The 23,756-nt window shown below is 39.4% G+C and overlaps 1 protein-coding gene across 1 annotated transcript in view; it reads left to right on the plus strand.

Moving 5' to 3' along the window:
- The first annotated feature begins 2,150 nt into the window (after positions 1 to 2,150).
- LOC139479401 (growth hormone secretagogue receptor type 1-like) overlaps positions 2,151 to 23,756 on the plus strand; it is a 69,729-nt gene continuing 48,123 nt past the window's right edge. The window contains exon 1 of the mRNA XM_071262258.1: positions 2,151 to 2,363. The gene's annotated coding sequence lies outside the window, so the exon portion shown is untranslated. The remainder of the gene's footprint in view (positions 2,364 to 23,756) is intronic.

A 23,756-nucleotide genomic window follows, 5' to 3' on the forward strand; every position in this document is an offset into this window, starting at 1 on the left:
AAAATGGGCACATATATAGCGACGTGCAAGCACATGTGTGTGTGTGTGTGTGTGTGTGTGGCTGCTTGTACCAGTCAACTGACATACCATGCAGCAGTTTTAACATAAATACCCCAATGACTTCGAGTCGACCAGTCCTTGCCAGGCAGGGTAACAACAAGTACAATCTTTTAACGTCTTTTGGTATGACGTGGCCGGGGATCGAACCCCCGACCCTTTGCTCTCCGGGCAGACGCTTGACCACTAGACCACGAAGGCGGTCGGGAACATTCATGGAAATCTACATCCATGAATGTATTGTTCACGTTCAAAGATGACAGCAGGTGTTCTCATGTAGAGTCAACCTGTTCTGTCCTATTGGTAATAGCCGTTGTGATTAGAGGTCGAGGTCGAGGTCGAGGTCAAGGTCAAGGTCAAGGTTGCCACCGGGCACATTACATTACCTTTCCAGTTTTTCACATATTATTCAAACAATACTTCTTATTCCATGATCATATCTACGTGTACATAGTAAAAAGGCTTTGGACTTACTTAGTGATATTTGCTTGTTTATAAAAGGGATGTTAAAATAGTGAGGTCCATGATGGAATTGGTGGTCATCTTGAATTATATATCCATGCTGGAGGATATAACACTTGTGTATAGCTGGACTTTCAACCACTTGTTTGTGTGGTCCAGATTCTATTATTTACAGACTGTATATAGCTGGACTTTCAACCACTGGTTTGTGTAGTCCAGATTCAATTATTTACAGACTGTATATAGCTGGACTTTCAACCACTTGTTTGTGTGGTCCAGATTCAATTATTTACAGACTGTGTATAGCTGGACTTTCAGCTACTGGTTTGTGTAGTCCAGATTCAATTATTTACAGACTGTATATAGCTGGACTATTATTTACCGAGGCATTAAGCAGCATTCACTCACTCACTCAATCCAGAATACCCAACACGTCAATCTTTGGGGATTCCGAGTAAGAATATAGGTCCCCAGCAACCTATGATTGTTAGAGGTGACTAAATGCATAGGAACTCAGGTGCAATGGCTTGGTTGTTTGTATCTCATCTCATCCCAATTGGGTGGACCGATGCTCATGATGTCAATCATTGGACTGTCATGTCCAGACTCGATAATTTAAAGACTGTCGCCATATAGCTGGAATAGCCTCACGGACCCCAGAAAATAAATAAGAAATGGATCCAACTCAAGTCTAGAATGACTTGGCAAATCAAGATTGACTTAGCTCTCGGCTGAAATATAGCATTGTTATGGGCTCCATTTGAATATGTTTTTATATATTGTAGATATGTATTTTAAAGTTAGATAACTTTATTTCTGGGACTACATTTAGTCACAGATGAAAGATTGCGAAGTTGAATATTAATCAAACAAACACAACTTATCCCTATTTGCATAGGGAAATATTTCCTTACCGACAATGATATATCTACGTTGAAAATATCACAAACACTGCAGCTGATCACAGATAGACAGCTCGCACATATTGAACGTGAATGTAGGTTATATCCTGTGTAGAGGTAGTGGGTGAATGGATTCGCCTTCCGCAACAATGACAGTGTTCACGTGTCTATAATACAAGCCGACAGCATTGTTCACGTTACGAAGTGTTGCCGGAAGGATGTGTGGCGGGCATTATTTCATGAAACAAGTTGTTCTGAATATTCTCACAACCATTTCATGAAATGCGAACTGCAATAAAAAATGTACCACACTTTGCCACAACCTGCCACATGTGAAACCTTGAGTTGACATCTGTTGCCTGTCAGCTGTTTCAAGTTTCAATCACTTTACATAACATGAATGAGAAGCCCAGATTCTTCTCACGAGATCTGTATATGATATATATCCACACCAATTATGATTAACCGACATGCCCAATAAAAACCTTATGCATTTCTTATTTTCTTCTAGGCTTACGTTCTTCACAATGAGTAGCAATTGAGGGAATAAGCCTGACCAGTCCAACTGTCATTCAAACTCCTGATGTACAGTGTACAACCGGCGCTTTAAAAAACACCGTTCAACATGTTCTGACAGTCCAATTTAAGAATTTCCCTTTTTCTGAACTGTGTCATTCACTCATGCCTTCAGAGGCGGGGGGAGTGAACACCCGCCCGCTTGTCTACTGCCTACTAAGAACGGGCGCATGCGCTGCACGAAGCTTGTAGCGGGAGTATGTGCTATAGAGAGGCGAGCGTCTCGGTGTGGCCGACCTGTCGATATCTATAGTAGTGGCTAACGCTCACGTACCTTGGCTGTCTATACAAGCAGAGCAAGGAGTACTACCTATGTGGATACTATAGTGTGGACGTTGAAGTTGGAGAGATGCCTCAAGTATAACGGTGAGTAGTAGTGTTTGTCAAGTGTTAAAACATCGTTGACTCTCAGTACCTAGTCGGGGGTCGAGTGAAGGGACAATTATCTCACTTCCCATAACTTGTAAATTACTTCGATAATTGTTATGTACAGATATCAGAAGCGAGTCTCCAAAATAGCCGTTTGATGAGTTGTTATGGTCCTCAGGCTGTCCTCACGCTGTTTTAAGAATAAATGTTTCGCTACAAATGAAACATTACTATCTATTTCAGATACTCGAAATAATTACTTAATGATCATTATACTGTAGAGATTATTATGAGACAACTGACATTACGTATATATCGGGTGATGAAGTGTTTATGAAATGCCTCGGTGTTAAGAAGTCCGTAAGCCATTGCTTTCTTGGTCGAAGTCTTTGGAGGGTGTTTAATGTTGACACGGTTGAAAGGTCAATGATTTGTTTCCTCAATAAACTATTCGTTGTTCAAGTTCTGATAACATTTCACCATACTCCTCAAGCTGACATTGCTTGGGACGAGAAAAAAACAAAAGTCCCAAACTGAATATTTATTTCGAAAGGATAGTGGTAATAGAAATATGATAAACTTAATCATGATGTGCAGACAAGCTGTCTCAATCAGAAAGGCATGTTCGAATGATTCACACCCAGGGTCAGCACGTCGTATTATCCGCAACCAGAGCCCATATCGGTATATGATATCTATATATGGTCTCTGCCTCAGCATACATTGATAGAAGGTGTCGTTTCCTTTTGACATAATGTTATACAAAGTGATCAGAGAGTGTAGTTTATGAGTTGGTGACAGGGGACGACTGCAGCCTAAGTGCCTCGGGCTAATTGGGCTGCCACGAACATCGTTTATAGCCTTCATCTCTATATTGGCAAGACATGGCTGATATTTTTAGAAATTTGTACATTTTGTGCCTTTGGTGTCAGTGACACCCCCAGGCGTCAATTGATTGTTTAGGCATTGTTGCGGAACCCACGGTAGCACAGAGGCAGCGTAGGATGAAATCTCCGATCACTATACACCTCGCGTCGCTGGGATGCTTATCTTGGATGAAATTCATCCTCTATTCATGTGGCGCACAGAAGAAAAGAACCGTTTGTCTATGATACTGTCAGCTGAACCGTCTTCACCTCGTATGGTCACGGGTCATGGTACCTCCGGCCTCTACCACATGTGGTGAAACCATCATCCAATGATTTACTGTTAGAACATCATGTATGTTCTCACAGCGAACGTTGAAACTCTTATGTATACAACTGTTCATTGAGTTCCCCTGCTCCTTTACAACTATTCGTTAACGTCATATAAATATACAGCGGATAAAGATTGGGGTAATGTTAACATTGCCCTGTGTGGAGCTGACTAGATTCCTCAGCAAGATGTTTGAACAAGAAGGGTTTTGTGTTGTGTTGGAATCGTGGTAAAGTGTAAAGTACATGTATGTGTGATGTGGAAATAGAGTCACATCCTTCATGTGTAGTTCTTTCAATGTTAACCTTAAAATTGGAACATTTCACCAAAGCGTTTGACAGTGCCCAATAGTTACAAAGCATAATGAACCTTTAAGCTGGACCTTTGTAACAATGCTTGAATGAAGAGAAACCCAGGTGGGAAGGGCTACAAACATGGGTCAACATTGACATAGGCCGATATCTGTCGAGCATCGCTTGGATGATGTAGGGAGTCATCAATTAGCTAAGCCTGTTGCTTCCAACGGCCTGTTAACTGACATACGTAGGCAATTATCACTGTGGAATACTTTAAGGCGCGACTTGACCAGTATATTTCATCAGTTAAACCTGTGGATATGTTGTACCAGGCCGCCATGTTCAAGGGAATTTGGACTCTGACCGTGAACCAATTAGCCTAGACAACATGCAGTGCATGAACTTTTTTATTCTCCTTGAGTCCTCTGTTTACAACAATAAAGATTCATTCTCTAACACCCTTTCCGAATGCCGATTCCATGTGGAATGCAGAAATCATTTGGGCTTACTAGAAAACTGGAATACAAATTGCAAATATTCAAGGTTCATGACTGCAATATTCAGTCCAATCAAATTTGATTCAAGTCATTGATAACCACTTTGTTTGGATGTAATTGTATTATGTCTATTGATCTAACAGCTAATAGGTGTGCTGAGTTAATAGAGACAATGCGTAATCTTACGCATGGTAGTGATTGCAAGGTCTAGACCTTGACTTGCAATGTGCACCAGACCGTAGAGCATAGCTCCTCTTTAAGTAGGCCCTTTACAGAATACAAGGAGAGATTTTGTGAGGAACGCCAAAATCTTGCTGTGATGGGGTCGTATAACAGCGTTGCATCATTGCATTGCCAAATGTATTGAACCATTCATGCTGGTCTTTCTTACCCCATTCAACCTCTCAAGCCCTCACATTTGAAGACGAATGGGTAACAGTTTCACTCGTCATTTAGAGGATCCGGGTTCGATTTCCCTGTAGACTTACATTTAGTCTGTGAAATCTGACTCTGAAAGGTTTAAGGTATTTTTTAAATATAAAATTGTCCTTAAATATGCAATAGATATAACCTTGGTAACCGCTAGGGTTTCATTTGAAATTGCAGACATCTAGACTTACCAAACTGTTATAGACATGCACGTAATATGTTTGATTGTGTTTTTTCTCTATGTGATTCAATTGTGCGACGTCATGGTGTCCCACCGTCGAGTATTGTAGTTACGTTTAGCTATGTAAACCTACATTTAATGACCATATATGTCAGATACGTGTCTTCTTTCGGTACCATTAATCCTGTCACACTGTTGATGTTTTCTTTCATTCGAAACCATCACAAACTGATTGGAACGATATAGGGGTTTGAAGACACAGAAAATCTCAAGTATATTTGTATAAATTCCTCTGTGGATATACCATTACAGACTTACTGATAATTTATATGGAGTAGACAGTGCCGAGACTATTGAATGAATCTTGTACAAATATTCATCAGTTATCATTACGAACAAAGGATCCTTACCAGGCTTGGCCTTGCATCGTCCACTATCAATTATCCCCAACCGGTATAGATGCGTCCACAGATAGGAATTTGCTAACACAAACATATTTCAGAAAGATTTCGGAAACCAAGATCCCGGGGTGAGACAGAGGGCGGGGGATGAGAGCAGGCCGGGAGGGGATGAGGTGTGGACGGACACTGGAAGAGAAACGGGAACGCAGAAAGATAATGAGGAAGATAATTTCATTCATTTCTCTACATTCCACGACAGAGGGGTTGGAAGGAATGTTTGAAGACATGCACCTGCTTTAGATTTCACACTCACGATTGGGAGTACATTAATCTGGCACTTATATTACCAAAATAATTTATTTCAACGTTATTAATGTTCATTTCAACGTTATTTTAGGAACGAAAGCGACTTATAGTTTGGATTTATAGCCTTATAACGTGCCACGTGTAAATCGACAATGTCATGTGCTGATAACCTTGCGAAGTAAATAGATTGCCGGGAAAACGAAAGTTTCGCTTCAAATTTGGATATAACCAAATCGTTTCAATCACCCTAGCACTGCATACTAAAGGACCAAAACACAACTGTAGGATGTAAAACCTGTATCAAATACATCACCAAACAAACAAACAAAACATCACCATCGAATAACCATTTCAGTTTGTTTCATTTCTAACCACCACCAAACATGGGTTAGACAAACATTTAGTCTCTGAAATCTTATATTACACAATAAAACAATAAAAAATTCCCTATGCTGATTTCCCTATACTGATTTTAGTGGAATAGAGCTAGCTTGAGCTGGCTAGACTTGCTTTTGTATGAATTTCTAGATTTTTTTTTCCATAAAATAAATATATTCCACGGTCATGGTGCAGGACTAAACATGGGTATATACTTTCTTCTACCCGGAAGTTTAGTATTTCATCAGAAAATAACAATCAACTATGTTATCAACTCAATGTCAGTAGCAAGTATGAAATATGTTGTTGAAGTATTAAAGTTAAACCTTTTTTTCTTTGAAAAGGGCTTTCCGCTTATATACTACTGGGATACTAGATAGCGAATGCATAATCCTTGTGATAACATGCGCGAGTCTTTAACAAATACAAGAGCATTGTAGCCAGACAACCCAGGGTCGTGTAGAGTGCAACAAAACAAAGTAGGGTAACTGGGTTAGAGCTGGAAAGGGAGGGAGGGGTGAGACTCCAATAGCCTTTGGGATGCGGGAGAAGTGTTAGGGGCGCGTAATGACTGCGAATGTGGAAGTGAGGCCCAAGCTACCTCCAGATGGCGCTGGGTGAGATCAAAGCCTCGGAATGGGAACAGTCTGGTCGGTCTCCTGGGTCTGCAGATTTGGGAGGTGGGGTAGTTACTATGGAACAGGGAACACATCATACGGGGGATCGTGTTTATTGCCCGACCTACTGGGAATATAATGGAGACTCCAGCAGATCTCTTCTCATCTGACATTCTTTAGATTATGCACTCTCATAAATGTAGATAATAACAAATTAACTCTGTAGACATGGTTATCAGAGCGCATGCACGAAATAACGTGTAAGTGTGTCACAAGCATCTGTTTCATTTCTTTCAAGGATAAGTTTTATATGTATGAACTAAATGGCGGATGTGTATATTCCAATATAAACACATTGTAAATTAATAATGGTTTTGATAACACTCATCACTTAAACCATGACAGTTTTGATGACACCAACTTAAGCATGAGTCACAATGTATTTGACGTCCTTATCGACCTTTATATGTGTCGAGGGGGGGCACGGGTGGCCCTGTCGACTAAGGCGCCGCGATTCGCTATGCAGAGTTGCGTCCCTTGGGTACGTCAGAAACCTGTGATTGTGGGTTCGAATCCCGGTTCGCCCCGACTATATTTCTAGGTTTGTCAGCACCATAGTGGTTAACGTCTCAGACCTGCATCACTTCGGGCTTTTCGTCCACATTAAGCTAACTGGAATAAGTTTAAAAGCGGCGTTAAACCCAACTCACTCACTCACTCATGCGTGTCGTAGCAGTAAAGGAATAAGATCAAAATTAGCTTGCAATAATTATTTGTGTTCAGAGTAAATAGATACAACTCAAAACAAGGATCATCCTATTTTACATATTACTATTGTTAATCTGACATGCCATGACCTAGAACTATAGTAATATGACATAAGCGCTGATTCATATGATTTTTTAGTAGTATGTATAAATATATATACGGTTGACATCGTTAAATCTATAGCGTGATATGCGTATTTCGAAACAAATTTTACATAAGCTCGTAATATAATACGTAGTTACTAGTTTGTTTGAACAAAGTAATCAATAGTGACCATGTGTCATTATATACATGTATATGTACTCAAATATACTCAGTTGCAGTTTTGATCAATATGTAAAGCAGCATATATTTCGCATTTTGCAAAAATTATCTCCAATTTCATTCACAAAATGTTCAGGCAAAGAAAATCTGCATCTCCTCTCTAGAAAAAATATCATAGCAATATTTGTATTCTATGTGTGTCCATGTTTAAATTAGTCATGTTCATGTTTTGAACCCTGTCCCTAGACTAACATTTAGTCTCTGAAATCTTATATCACACAATATCCTTCTTGACTCTAAAAATAAAAAAAAATATTACTCTATGCTGATTTTAGTGGAATAGAGCTAGCTTGAACTGGCAAGACTTGCTTTTGTACGCATTTCTAGATTTATTTATTTTTCATAAAATAAATATATTCCACGGTCATGGTGCAGGACTACCCTGTTCCCTGTGGGTGTTTATGTACAATATATGTTCTTCTGTAGGCCATATCATCATAATTATTATCAATATAAGGATATCAGTAGATTTACATAATTTCAATACGGTACTTTTGCATTTGAGTATATATACTTGTTTCGTCCAGTTGATTTCATTGTAACATATGGATGTTTGCGTGCTATCGACATACATAAGTATTCAGACAGTGGGTAATAGAGATACTATCACGCAGTGCTTAGATTAAGCTGCTTCTAGCCTTGTAGTGGGATAGATTAACATGATATGATAATGGCTGCATCATAATGCTTTGTATCGGGAACGTGGCGTACACTGGAGGCCATCTACGGGTTCCAGACGGTGTCGCGTTACGTTAAAACTAGTAATTCAGGACCATTTTACTCAACTAATCCACGATATTGTCAACAGTTTTCACATATTTTACATTTACGGCTTTATAAAATCCCAGATTCCTGCACACACTTCAATATTGTTAAGTCGTCCAGCCTAGGAATATGGAATGGTGTGCGAGGGGCATTATCAAGAGGGTAATGTATCCGCTTTAGAGGACGGACCAACGTCATCCTGGCTTGGTGAGCTTGATGTTAAGCCTACTTCTTGTGCAGCAGCATCCACAGATTACTGCTGTTCCTGATGTATTGGATCAACGATCGTGATATGAGAGCCCCCATGTTAAATGGCCACACGGAATAGGCAGATCAGCATGTCGACTCTCACGGCTTGACGTGCATTGCCCAATGTAGTGCAGTTCGACAAATTGATAAATAATGTTTGTCGTCAAGTTGAAAGTTTTCAAATAACATGAGATAAATTTTTATTTTATTTAAAAATGATTAAATATGTTTAAAAGTATGAAATCGTTTTATTTGAATTGATTACTCGTTGAGATTTGGTTCCACTTAACTAATACTTGAGTCGACTTAAGGGACCGGAAGGTCAGTCTCTTTGACTTGGATGAATGCATGTCGTCATGACCCAATGACATGAATCGTTACTCATGCTTTCAGTCACTAGTTTGACTGGTCCATGCTCGAGTATGTACAGGCCATCGCCATATAGCCTCCATATTGCCCTCTGCGGCGTTAAACAGCATACTCTCTCAGTCGCTATTTTAATTGATAACTGATACCTGAAAAAGATGGATGACTTCTGAGATGTATATCATCATGTACGATTTATGGCCTGACACATATTCCCCGCGGCTGATATGGAATTTAATACACAAGAAAAACGTGAATAAATACATTTTATGATCTTATTTGTGTTCGGGCAAAACTCATATATTATTCCATAATTGCATTTTGATGAATATATATGGCGATAATTTGTTATTATAAATGTATAAGAAAATCAATCCTGTGCCTGAATTACCAATTGAATTATACATTCATTCATATTGTCTTGTTATTCATTTTCGTGTTTGCACAAGTGAAATTGATCAAAATATGTGTCACAAGTTCACAAGAAGACGCTGAACTACATCATTGTGGTTGGCGTGATCGTCGGAATCGTACAATCGACTCTGAGATTTCTTTTGATTATGGAAATGTTTTTGTCGCTTATATTTACCAAAGATCTCTATTCATGGCACACCCTCACAAGGGCTTGGTGAAATTGCCTTTTGCATATAGATCCGTGGACGAATCTTGACTGTGTGCTGCCAATCATATTCTGCGTATTGGTGTGTTTAAACAGAGGCCCATGCTGTTCGCTTGAAGGGTCCCGAGACAGATTATCAGCCAAGCTAAATACTGGTATCGATGAGCTTCCGGATGCCTTGTCACACCTTCTATGATATATTAATTGACCGATGCTGCTGAACAGGCCTGATCTTTAGTTAACTCGCACTGTCTGTGGATAATCTCTCCAAATATAGTCTGTCGAATTTGAGCACAGTGAGAAATGACAGGGGAGATATTAATAGGGGCATTAAACCAGCGGAGGCGTCACCTGAACGACCTCATTATTTTGGAAAGTGTTTAGAGCCTCGGTGGAAATCCTGCTCGCAACTGCCATCTTCATATCGCTATTCTCTCTGGCTGAACACAGAACACCATCTGTAAATAAACACTTCATAATTTAAGTTAATGTTAGTTGTAAGGCATACATAGTGATAATGATTCAGTTGCCCATTTTAGGTTATGGGACGTGTTTATACTGGTTGATTTTGTAAGAATGACTGATAATCTTGGAAAAAACTTTGTAACCGTATGTATTACTAATTGTGTATATATCATGTATGGGCCTCAAGTGGTCAGCGTACTGGAAGAGGATGTGTTGAGTTGTATGTGGTTAAAGTAAAATATGATTCTTTACCGTATATGTTGTTCTCGGGGAGTTGCCCTGGGCGCTGCTTTTTAACATTATTTCAATGAAGGTATGTCCACTTAAAGTGGGAAGAAATTCCAATGTGTCGCAGATCCAAGACATTAAACTCTTTGTTGAAACCTGGGTATGATGCCAACATACCTAAGACAATACACGTTGGACTGGGACCCGAACCCACGTTCAGCCGATCCTGACATGACGAAGGGACACAACTTTGCACAGGAAGTTAAGGCGTCTCATACACACTGGGGCACCCTTGCCAAAGCACATACATGAGTCAAATTTTAAAGAATCAAGATTTAAACTTTCATCATTATGCTTCAGGCAATTTATTGATTTATCTTTTTATTACCTTTTGAAATCAGATTAGTACCCATAGCGACGCAGTATTTTACGCCAGGAACGTCCTTCAAACAATGGCCTCCCATAGTCAATAGGTCATCACGGTACATGGATTGTGTTTTGTCTGGAGCAATGTTTGAGGAACGTTTTGTGTGAGTTTCCTCATATTGTGAATCATTGATAAGTCTGGTGCTTCATATTTGTTTATGTCCTCAAGTTTCCCTTATACCATCTGCTCGGTTTGAAAGGATTTTAACTTGTAATATTCCCAATAAGCTGCGATAGCAGGTGAAAGATGAACCAGCAAGGATGTTTGAGAAACAATTTCATTCAATATGGACAGCTTACCAAAGAAAATGGATTTAAATAATGCCTCAGATCGAACATAAATTATAGCATCTCTTAGTTCCCATTCTGAAGCCGGCCACGTTGTAAGATTGTATCTAGCTGCTCTTTTGTCATAAACAGGAGGCCACTTGTTTAAGTATTACCAATTAGACCTGTTAACTCAAGTGAGAAACAAGAAGTGTATTATATAATAAACGGTTATAGGTTATTTACATCTCGTGAATGAACTTCAAAACCAAAAATAGAGCATTCTTTTTAACAGCAAATTCAGTAGCTAATGTAAAATGTATGTCACATCGTCACTTATAAAACTAAGTATGTACTTCTGTGAGGAAGTTAATGCATATTGATTCATGTTTATATATGTTGTATTCTATATTGACTTTGGGGATAAAAAAATGCAACATGTCTTTTGTTATCGGGTATCTTAATCTTGTGTTCTCGCCTACTCTTTCACTCTCACAGATTCTCGCAATGCGTGTGTAATCTCTCCTTCTTTAAAGCTTAAAGACAACGTTTCGTTTGTGGGAGGGCATAGTTTAGAATATTGAATCCATTAATCAGACTTTCTTCATGAAAACAAGATTAAACGGTATCAAAATACAATAACAGTGGTTCCAAACTGCTGCAGGGAAGGCATAAATATGACATACATGAGATTTATGACCTACAGAGCTGGTTGTATTTCAAGCCTCATAGGCGGCAAGGCACAGCTTAGATATCGCGGACACTCCCGTTCAGCTAAGCTATCCGTTCATTCATAGTCAAAGAACAAACACTTGACCATTCAAAAGTGAACAATACATTGCCATAACATATTCAATGATTGATTTGTTTGTGCTTGTAATATATTTGATGGGTTTCTAGTGGATGTGGCCTATAATGTAAATGTTTATGAGCTTGGGTTCGGGTCCTGATAGAGCTCAGTAAGTAGAATGACAAACATCCTTAAGAAGATTATCTTTGTTGGGCTGTGCGGCAGTCTTGTGGATGAACGCATTCACTCGTCAGCAAACAAAACGGGCTAGTTCCCATGTAATGCATCCCTTCGTAGTGTTTAAATATTGTGTAAACGTTAATGATAGGTTTGACACATAGACTAACCTCTAGTCTCTGAAATGACTATATTTTACAGAAAAAACCCAGTTCTTATCGTTATAAAATATAATAAAAAGGAGCGCAGAGATTCGTCTCATTTTCAGACCTGAAACTCCAGTAATCAAGACCTGTCCACTATTATCGATATGCATGGGCTGTATTGCTATAATTTGTTTAAGGGTCTGTATGAAAGAGTAGTTTGACAGTGCTCAATAAGTTGAATGATAAACGCGCGCAAGAAACTAATGCAATGTTTGCGGTAGCCTGGTGGTTAGTGCGTTGGTTCGTCACGCAAACAACACGGGTTCTGTTCCATATGCATGTAATAAACCCCTCCGCAGTGTTTAAACATTTTGTAAACCTTTATGATTTCAGGTTGTAGGTTTGACAAAGTTCAACGAATAGAATGAAAAACTAAGTAAGAAACTAATCGATAGTAGGGATGTGGGGTTGTCTGGTGGTGAAAGCGTTCACTCGTTTCCCCGGAACAAAGGGTTTGATTCTTAGGTGGTGTTTGTTGGTTTGTTGGTTTGTTGTTTAACGCCGCACTCAGCAATATTCCATATATGGTAATCGTCTTATATTGTTTCCAAGTTCATTGTTGGCAGCCATAACGTGTTAATGATGAAATCTTTTTTTTCACCAACTTTCTTTCCTTCAAAACAACGCAGAGGAAGCCAGCTAGACTGTCGTGATGCTGGACCTAAGTGTTGAAATTAAAAGGCTAAGGGAGTCATTGTATGAATACAAAGAAATCCCAGAAGATCATGGATGTTCCTGTTGAAGTCCATTAATTGACAACCTTGTTCTTTTGTCAAAGCCCGTACGATTGTATGGGCATCAGTACACCTTAGTCGTAGCTAAAGCATGCGACGCCAAATCAAATATTTTCGGCGCAGAGAGAAAACAAATCACCATAATTCATCATAGATATTCAACTTGTATAGACACCACTTGTGCCTGGCTTGTAATCCGTTACTCGGTCAAAACCCGTGTGTTTTAGAGATTGCTATTAATGAGTCACTTCTTACATAATTGAATACGTCCGCGCTGAACACGTAGAAACACGTGCAGCTTATGTCGGGTTGTAAAGTGGTATCATATATGTCTCCAAAATATTTATATTTAGCAAATATTTCCACTAAAAGATTTTGAAGGGATTAATCCTTTATGGTTGCCATGGTGATCGCCTCGGACAGATGTGTTGAAATGCGTAGAGTCACGATATTCACTCTTCACATCAAGCGTACGACAGGGACGTAATATGTCTTACACTCTTCCCTTACTTTCCCACAGCAAGCTGTATAAATTCCCCTATAAACCACTTCAAAGCAATTTTTGTGTCAGACCTCAATTTTAATTTTTAAAAATATGTTTTATGGTTTCTGTGCATACTGTTTTGTAATAAAATGTCTGCCATTGTGTACACAGTTTCAAGGGAATAAGTATATCCACCTTGGCAGGTGTACACTGCATCTATATGTGGTGTGTATGTGATAGAAAAAAAGATCAAAGAAGAATTGGTTGTATACGGGCAAGCTATATGTTGATTATCTGAATGCCTATGTGTTATTTCTTTGTATCACTTCTCAAGAAATGAACATTTATATGTGCTGTAAGACACTTAACATTGTGGGAGGTCCTGCTTTTCAGAATAACAAGCAGTTTTTGGAGAATTGATATGGTTGTAGTTGGTTTTAATATCCACTTTCTTAAGGCGTGATCACAGGTCTTTTTACTTGTATCTTGGAAAGTCGTCCTTTCACATGCTTTGGATGTAAAAGCTCCACAGTTTTCACTGCATTACTGAGGCTAGTTCAACTATGGAGCTACACCTTTGCTGTGACGTTAAGATCATTCGCCTCTCGGCTGGTGTGTCGTGTTGTTGCACGTGTGCAGAGATGTTAATATCATTCGCCTCTCGGCTGGTGTGTCATGTTGTTGCACGTGTGCAGTGGTGTTTATATCATTCGCCTCTCGGCTGGTGTGTCATGTTGTTGCACGTGTGCAAAGATGTCAATATCATTCGCCTCTCGGCTGGTGTGTCATGTTGTTGCACGTGTGCAGAGATGTTAATATCATTCGCTTCTCCGCTGGTGTGTCATGTTGTTGCACGTGTGCAGTGGTGTTAATATCCTTCGCCTCTCGGCTGGTGTGTCATGTTGTTACACGTGTGCAGTGATGTTAAGATTATTCAACTCTCGGCTGGAGCGTACATTTTGCACATTTGCAGTGATGTTACGATCATTCGCCTCTCGACTGGTGTGTACTTTTCGATGCACGTGTGTATTGATGTTAAGATCATTCAACTCTCAGTTGGAGTGTAAATGTTCCACATTTGCGGTGATGTAAAGATCAGTCGCCATGTAGTTACGCGTGTGCATGATATTAAGATATTCAGCTATTGGGCTAACCGCTGAGATACACCTTTACAGACATGTCAATTTCATTGGCTATGTTTAAAATGTGGTGTGGGTGAGTCAATTTGTTTTAACGTCTCTTTGAACAGTATTTCAGTTATGTCACGGCGTGTCAGCTTGGTGTGGGAGGAAATCCCGAAGTGTTGAAGGTCTTACATCAACTGTGAAGCCAAACCTTTACAATTATGTTAAGGCCATTGTCCTGCCTGTTGCTGAAGATCATGACATTAAGCTAATGTTAACCTCTTTGTAACTGTAGATCGAAACGTTTGAGTTTGCATGAGCGTCACCAAAAATCCCCCTCAGTTTGTTTGATCCGTCTCCATTTCTTGCGTACTAGTTTGATTTCATTGGCAACCATATTGAAACCGTTATTTATGCCCATTGGTCCGGCACTAAGCAGGTAATTGGATGACATTTGGCTTGTTGCTTATGTGCTGGGGAGTCCTCTGTTCTGTACTTTCATCTAGGTACTAATTCTACAGCATTCTGGCTTTTGACTATTTGTAATTTGTATTTTCAAGCTCTTCTCAGAACCCAGAACATTAATTGCATCTGATTTGTTTTATGGATGGTCTTACTCTTGTATTACTCAAGTCTTCTGAAGCCGATTTTTTTATTCCAGAAGTCAAAAGAAGTTTTTGTTTGCCAGCAGTCCTTAGTTTTAACAGATATTGCTATGAATGGCATGTACGAAGGCAATGTTTCCAAGCCTGTTTCGTCTTCGGTAAATTTTGTTCTAACCAAACCTATTGTTTAGTATTTAATATTAATGTCAATATCACACAGCAGACGCCAAATATGTTAAATAATGCCATGGTCTAACGTTACCATCAAATGCAGTAGTTGGTTTTAAATGCACGTATTGCAGTATACAACATCTGTAAACTATGGCCAACATAAATGGAAATGCAGGTCAAATGTAAACACTTACACAGAATTGTATAGGCAACATACACAATAAGTTCATTTCAGACACAAGGCCTTACATTCCAAAATACAATCGCTTCACCATTGTCAGCAAATCTGGTAGGATAATGCATGACAGGTGAGATAATTCGTACCCCTGTTTGTCAACATTCCTCCAGAACCATGAACGACTGACACAAGAAGAAATCCCCACTCTTTAAGTTTCCTCCTGACGCAGAATAAAAAGAGACCGCGTTGACTCTTGCTCCTTTCGTTCAACTCTCTACATGCCCGTGTTGAGACGTAGAAAGGGGTTGGGAAGGGATAGGGGGAGGAACAAGGAAGTTGTGGGGTAGGGGTGTGTGTGTGTGGGGGGTGGGGGTGGGGTGGGTGGGGGGTGGGGGGATGGTTTATGGTAAAATATTTACGATTGATTTATTGACCTACAGCATATTGCCCGAGATGGGGCATGACCCTGTGTATTGTCCATCAAAGCAAGATATTTAAACATCCCATGTTGTTTAATAGGTTATTATACCATTCACAGATTTATTGGAGCTGTTGATCTTTAACTGTGCATGTTGAGACGGGGTTCAAGGAGGTTGTCCTTTATCAATAGACGGGGCCTGTGGTGGTGGTGGTGGTGGGGTGGGGGTGGGGGGTGGGGGGTGGGGGGTGGGGGGTGGTGGACCCTCGTGGAGGGGACCTTTTTTCTCATGACTGTAAGGTGAACCAGGTTGGATTTTTCTTATTTAAAATCGCATGGAATGGCCTCCTGAGACCTGCATCACTTCGGGCTGTCTTCCCACATTAGGCTGACACGCAGTGATATAACTGGGATACTGTTAAAAGCGGCGTTAAACCCAACTCGAGTAAGCTTTTAGATTTACATATTACAAACTATATGATATATATCAAATGCCCAGATATTATTGCATTAACATGGCAAAACAACTTAAAATTTCACACAAAGGAAAAGTGTTTTTTATTTCAGACCTGGAATAATTCAAGAGTGCTTTTCTGCTAAAGAATCGTCTCACCAGTGTTCTACTTTAATAACGTTTTCTAACGTACGTGTGACATAAATCATATTGTTTCGGGCTGAGATATCAGATTTAAATAATGAAGCTTGACAGAGATAGTGTTGCACTCAGCCAACCACGGAAATGGCATTTTTAAATACCCAATACATCCATGACACCATGTCTATGTAAATTGCAACGGCTGTTTCATACAACTTAACATATTAAGCGTCCTATCGTCTAATGATGCTTAAAGTCTGTACCCAACATCAATCAACGTTTTCAGTTGTAATAATAGTCCAGACTTTTGCAACAAATATATGTTTAGTTTGAATATATATGTTTATATATCATGTTCTCTAGTCATCTTAAAATAACAATTATGTTCTAAATTTATAAATTCGCTGGACAATGGCAAATCGAAAACGTAACATCAATGACAGTCAGTTTGTTCAATAATGATCCAGCCAGCAACTTACTAGCTATATCACGTCGGCTTGTAAAAAAATGTTTGAGTCTGGACCAGACAAACCAGTGATTGATAGAGTTAGCAACGATACTCAACAAAGCAATTTCTTTCTCAACTTTTTAAACATAATTTTATTGCACATTAATGTTGCAATTATCGAAAAATAAACGGCTGGTCAATATTCTATTTCAAATCTAAGCTTGTGTCAAACTTTTCACAGGAAATGGCATTCAAAAGCCTTCACACTCGAGAATACGTTTTTCGAAATATTTCCCCTTAAGAAGTGTTGTGTAAGACGTTTGCCATGTCTGTGGGCGACATGGTGGACAAAAGTCCATCGATTAACACCCAGCGCCATACAGGCCAAAGGCAGGTTCTAATCTATACATTACAACACGCTTTCTAGAGAAATCACCGTCACCTGTCACACGTAATATCCGATCCGGGTTTGTTTTATGTGAACTCATTGGTAGTTGCTGTGATGTATGCTCGTGATATATTACGAAGTATTATCGAAAGTCGATGTTTTCGCAAGATGTCTCTTAACCTCATTTTGCAGCACTTGTACCTTTTGCTAAATATCTTTTACGTTTTGGGTTCATCATACTTCAGACCGAGGTATTTCATATATTACAATGAAAAACATTATTACATACTTCATTGTGAAAAACTGAGTTTTCACAAGTTGAGAAAAGTGATATTTTCATTGCAGTGAAAATAACACTTGATATTTCACTGCAGTCATGCAAGAGCTACCTTCCCGCAAATTGTCTCCCTTTATCGTAAGTGTCTGGCCGTTATCTTTTTTACGTTACTTCCACGTTGACAAGGCAAAACAATGACAGATGGTCATTTATGGAGTTAATATCTCTTTTTGTCGTTTGTTGTTTGTTTTTACATTTGTAATAATACAAATTAAATTTCAGTTAGACAACTACGCAAAAAGTATATTATAAATAGGAAATTCCAGGATACGCCACTCGTGAAAATATCTTCTTTCCCAAGTTATTCTGAAACTGTTGAACTGAACTAAAATGAATATGAAATGGTTGGAGAAACTTACTGTTTTACGCATTATTAATAAGTTATTTCCGAATATTCATGAAAGTTCCAGTTGAGGTAGCCGAGTGATAAAAATGTAAGCTCATCACACGGAAGGCCTAGGTTCGATTCCCACATGGGCCAGATGTCTGAAGTCATTTCGGGGACCCCCCGCTGTGATATTCCTGGAAATATGTATGAACGCCACTCAAACCATATTCATTGTTAATCTCAAGAAATATTTTTGGTAAGGGTATCATCGTACCATAAGCACCACTGACCACTTATGTAGTTCCTATGTTATACTTTCAAATGAGTTAATACATCACATATGTCTTCTTGTAGTAGCTGAGTGCGTAGTTCGTGCCATGGCACGTGCCACCAATTCATTGATACACGTGTGCCTCATTTGTCATGGAACAAACGACACACGGGGAAACAAATCAAGATTGACGGATAATATCTACGTTTTACTTATCGATGGTAATCTTTCTCTAAATATAAATACATTTTATCCACTTCATCTTCTTCACCGGCATTGCGCCCAGAATCCAGGCGGAAAGTATAGGTTATCCGTGGAAAGGTCATTGAAGGATAAATCCGCGGTATTGTTTCCATGTGATCTGTGAAGAATGTTATTTTGTCAGAAACACCAATCCATCGCTGAAACACGGTCTTCTTCGTAATTCAGTTGTTTCAGGACTTTTGTGCGTGGGTTTCTCCGCTTTAATCACCAACAGCATAATACCATCACACGCTTTCTTGAAGCACGTTACTGGCGTGAAGAATGGATAACTTCGGTCCATTACTGCAATGGAAAGAAAACATATATGCTTCTAGTGTGGTCTGTTAATTCCATTAGGAATTTGCTAACGTGAATAGACGTTAGTACAACTGTAACATCTGAGTTAATACTCAAGGCTCTTTGCAATTCACAGACAACTGTGTTGGACATTGGTGATTCTTGTACCACAAGATAAACGCTTTTGAGAAACAATCGAGCTTTTGACGTGCAATAGAGCTTTAGACATACATTCGAGAGTGTTCTATCTTCGAACATGTCTTTGGGGCACGGGTGGCCCAGTCGTCTAAGGCGCCGCGATTCGCTGTGCAGAGTTGCGTTCCTTGGGCATGCCAGAAACCTACGATTGTGGGTTCGAATCCTGGTTCACCCCGATTATGTTTCTAGGTTTGTCAGCACCATACGCGTGCTCGTGGGTTTCACCGAAGTGGTAAACGTCTGAGACCTGCATCACTTGGGGCTTTCCTCCCACATTAGGCTGACACGCCGTGATATAACTGGAAAACTGTTAAAAGCGGCGTTAAACCCAACTCACTCACTCACTCACTCGAACATGTCTTAGAGTATTATGCGACTCAGAAGTTGTTTCATCAGTAAATCTGTCAAAAATTATTATGATAGACATGTGGAGGATATTTCCATATTTGACGCATCAGTGACAAAGATAATGTCAAATTCCAAATTTGACATTTACGATATGTTCCCGTGTGTTTTTGTCAGGTGAACAGTTGACTTGCCTTTGCACGTGTTTGTGACGAATGTCACCGTTTGTGCAGGGCACTCTCACTTTTTTGCGAACAGCTGGCATCATCACTATTTGATAATGATTCATTTACACAGTCATGTTTATGCTGTATTCGGAATCGTATAATGGACTTTTAAGATATTTCTGACGATTATGGAAAGGGTTTTGTCGCTTTTATTTACGTTTGTTTTTAACACTTCTCTATTCACTTACTACTATCTTGAGAGGTCGTCAGTAAAAATTAATTGTGTGTGAACTTGCAGAACAAATAGATCAGTCTTGATGACATTATGAGCGCGTTGCATGCAGTGTATATTTGCTTATTTCTTCTTCCTAAGTCAACATGTGTATGTATGCATGTTGCGTATTTGCTTAACAGGTCTCATATTTAAACAAGGCTGTTCACGAAGCTTCGAGAGGTGGGGCTATATTGACTGAATGACTCGTAATTAAGACATATATCTCGTACTGAATACCCCTTACGTTTTGGGTTCATCGTGTGTAACAACAACGTATATCATATATGTTATGCACGGATGTATACGTGTAGATCGCGAATACAGTTGCACCGAGTTGAATATGAAATGGTTGATGTTGCCTCCGGATATTCATGAACAGTCTAGGGTCCAGAAGTCGTTAGCTGGCAACGCCAGGTTCGATTCCCCACATAGGTACATATCTTATTCTGCTGTCCGTCGTCGTGACATTGTTGGAATATCGGCGCAAAACCAACACTCACTCTCTGAAAATTCTTGGAATCCACGATTGTAACAAATGCAGTTTACACACTTACACGTAGTCTCGAATATATCTCATTTGGCACCAATTTCCTTCCGTACGGGACACAAACCACTTAATTAATTCTTCAGAATAAATAGGATCTCCTTCACGCAGTGGTCTAGTTGAAGCTTGAGATAGTAACCCTGTAAGGCTCATTCAGGTGCTGTAACAGGAAGTGTTATCTTAAGTAGTGCGTTTCTGTTTAGGCAATATCATGTTATTGAATTTGTGTTTTGTTCTTCACACGCTTCAGAAGCAATGCAAACTGAAATTGAAATGACAAGGAGTCAGATGAGAATGTGAACAGCCCTGAAGTAGTCAGTAAGCGCTTACAATGAATATCCTCGGGGTGCAATATGTCAGATAAAAGTCAGAAAAGTTCTTAGCTACGGACACGGACAAGAATAGACTCTGAGACCAGAGCTGCAGATTGGGATTGAAATGTCTTCTATTTCGGGGCTCACAATTCGTTAGGAGTTTAACTGGGACAATATATTCCGTTGAAGTCAAACTGGTTCTTTTATCATTGGTGAAACGGCATTTTCATTTCAATCAAACGAAACATTGATTTCTCTTGTTTCGGTGTCATGTGCTGATGCGTTAAGGTAATAACGTGGAATGTGTATGACGGCGTAGTTTACAGCTTCGTGAAATGTAATGGAAATATTCGCAAGACCTTTTTAAGCACGATGATAACGAATGTCCAACTATTCTAGATTATTTTATGGTCCAGGAACGTGCTCTTTCAGCCCTGACGATCAATCTAATTTCCTCTGTCTGTGTATGCTCATACAGCGACGTGTCTTCGATAATAAATTTCAAAATGTATGAAAAGACATTCAGTCCACAAAGAAAAAGTAAACGAGGTAAATGAAGAAAGGGCCTTTGTCGTGAAGAATCTAGGTAGTTGAATCGTGGGATTTAAAAGAATCTGTACCATGATTTACAAAAACGCAAACACATTTTGTATGTGTGACATATGAGGTGTGGGTAATGTAGGTATGCCTTAAGCTAGAATGTGTTCAAATTATTTCAATTCATTCTGAGGCAATGCTTGACAGTTTTCAAAGAGAAGGGTGTTTTATGTAAGTTCTTCGCTTTGCAACCGTGTGAATTATGCTTATTTAGCCATAAAATCACATCTCCTTCAAAATGCTATAACCCGGATTTCGTAATTCTGATCAGCTTTATAGACCCGGATACACATTAACAGGCACATGAATACCCGCTTCTCTAAACCGCCGTCAATCAGGCGTGTAACGTTCACAGGCGATGCCTAGTCACGATTTAGGGAAATGACAATGCGTTGCGTAGAGGACTCAAGTTGGTGAGTACAAACTCAAAGGGGGATGAATCTCGGGGTGATGATCATCCTCAGAAAAGTTGATTCCAATCGTTTGTACCTGACAGTTAAACGTGTATATATGTTTATCCCTAACAGAGCCCGATCTCGCCCTAATTTGAATATCAACGTCTCGGTAGCGTGTATATGATATACAGATATCTCAATAGGTTGTCCCCGAGGTGTGAAATCAAAAGAAAACCATTATTCTGTAAAGAAATGGAATAAATACCTTGTCTGTTTTTGGTTTCCTCTGACATGCACAAGGAGCAGCAAACATTAAGTCTCATGTTCTGTTAAACTTTTCAATATTGCTTATACCAAGAAGTCGGATGCTAGTTACATGTATAAGTGCAGGCAATATTGAACATGGTACATGTAGCAAAACCTCTGTTTAGGGCGGATAAACGTACGTGACAAGCAAATGTAAAGATCATCATTTACGAGACTAGGTGTGTCATTACTGCAGCGTGTACTGAGACATCGTTTGCTCCAGGATGATTATACGCGACCCCATCGATCTAGTAGTGATGAGTTCCTAAACCAGATGTAAGCATCAAGCAATTCACTTACTGACCAACCCACCTACTGGACAGGAAACATTCCCCCTTGTCATCCGAAACTGGCTCCCACTATGAAATTTGCAGACCATTGTGGCGTCACAATCAAATGACATCACTAATGGCTCTGCTACTGAAGCTGTTAGCAGTACTATTTACACTTAAGATACTGCTTATTACTGTCTACAAACTGAAAAAAATGAAAGAAATGATGATGGATGATAAATCAAATCTCACCCGAGTGCCTTTTGATATAAAATATATCAACACTCTTTGATAAAAGTGGAAAAACACCTCGGCAAGCGTCTGAATTTTATCAACTCGTCGTGATAGATTTGTTATCAAAAGACACTTGGACTCGGGTGAGAGTCTCTATAACTATATCTCCATATATGTAACATCTATAATGATAATGCAAGCTCAAACTAAAACGCCAAGCAGTGCAAAAGTAGAGGATAGAAAGCCAAGAGGACTGCAAGAATCACCTCTGACATATGGGTCCATGTAAGGCCACGTAGTGCAAGAGCAGAGGATAGTTTCTACAACACCAGTTTGTCACCTCTCAGAAAATAACCAGTCTTGATTATCCAACAAAACAGATTCCATTGGGCGTAATGGGGAAAACAGTGAAGAAAATCAGTTATGTCACTATGTGTTTGCCGAAAGGGTAACCATGTCTTGCCTACCGGTAGCACCCGCCACTCAAACAATTTGCATAAGAAAGTATGTGTTTAGTGCTTGACACCGCACGGCAGTACTCCTGCCAGGCGTCAAGTAAAGAATCAGACAAGTGATGGACCAGAAATCCAGCTCCACGGTTGCACAATTACTTATATTGTAGAAACGAAAAACGATATGTAAATTTTGATTTACATCTGCTGAGTACAAATGTAGAGATTCTCTTGCTTATGAGCAATGAAAGTCCATATATAACCACGAAGTGCACGAGTAGAGGAAAACTTTTTACAAATGTACACTAGTCTGTCTCCCAGACCACCGGTAAATTTATAAAGGAGACCAATTCAATTCTAGAATGTGGCAAGTCTAGATTGCCTCAGCTCCGGGACATGAAATTTAGGATTGTTCTGGGCTCCATTTGGATCTTTTTATTTTGTAGATATATATATTATTTTAAATAAGATAACTATATTTCTGGGACTGAAAGTCAGACTTATATATACACAAGCGGGGATGTTTAAATTGTTCTCTGCACATGCTGTTTGTCTTAATAATGATATGTAAACAAAACAGGAAAAAAAGGAAAATTTTGACAACCCATTTCCTCACCAGATATCGTGTGTTTTGGGGCAGCAATTGTTACATATCCTGTCTCTAACAGGCCCCACCCCAACCCCGTGAATATTAAAAGATGGGTTCCTAAGAAGTCAAA

Source organism: Haliotis cracherodii, unplaced genomic scaffold, assembly GCF_022045235.1.
Source record: "Haliotis cracherodii isolate W230 unplaced genomic scaffold, xgHalCrac1.p SCAF_1, whole genome shotgun sequence".
Lineage (NCBI taxonomy): Eukaryota > Metazoa > Mollusca > Gastropoda > Lepetellida > Haliotidae > Haliotis > Haliotis cracherodii.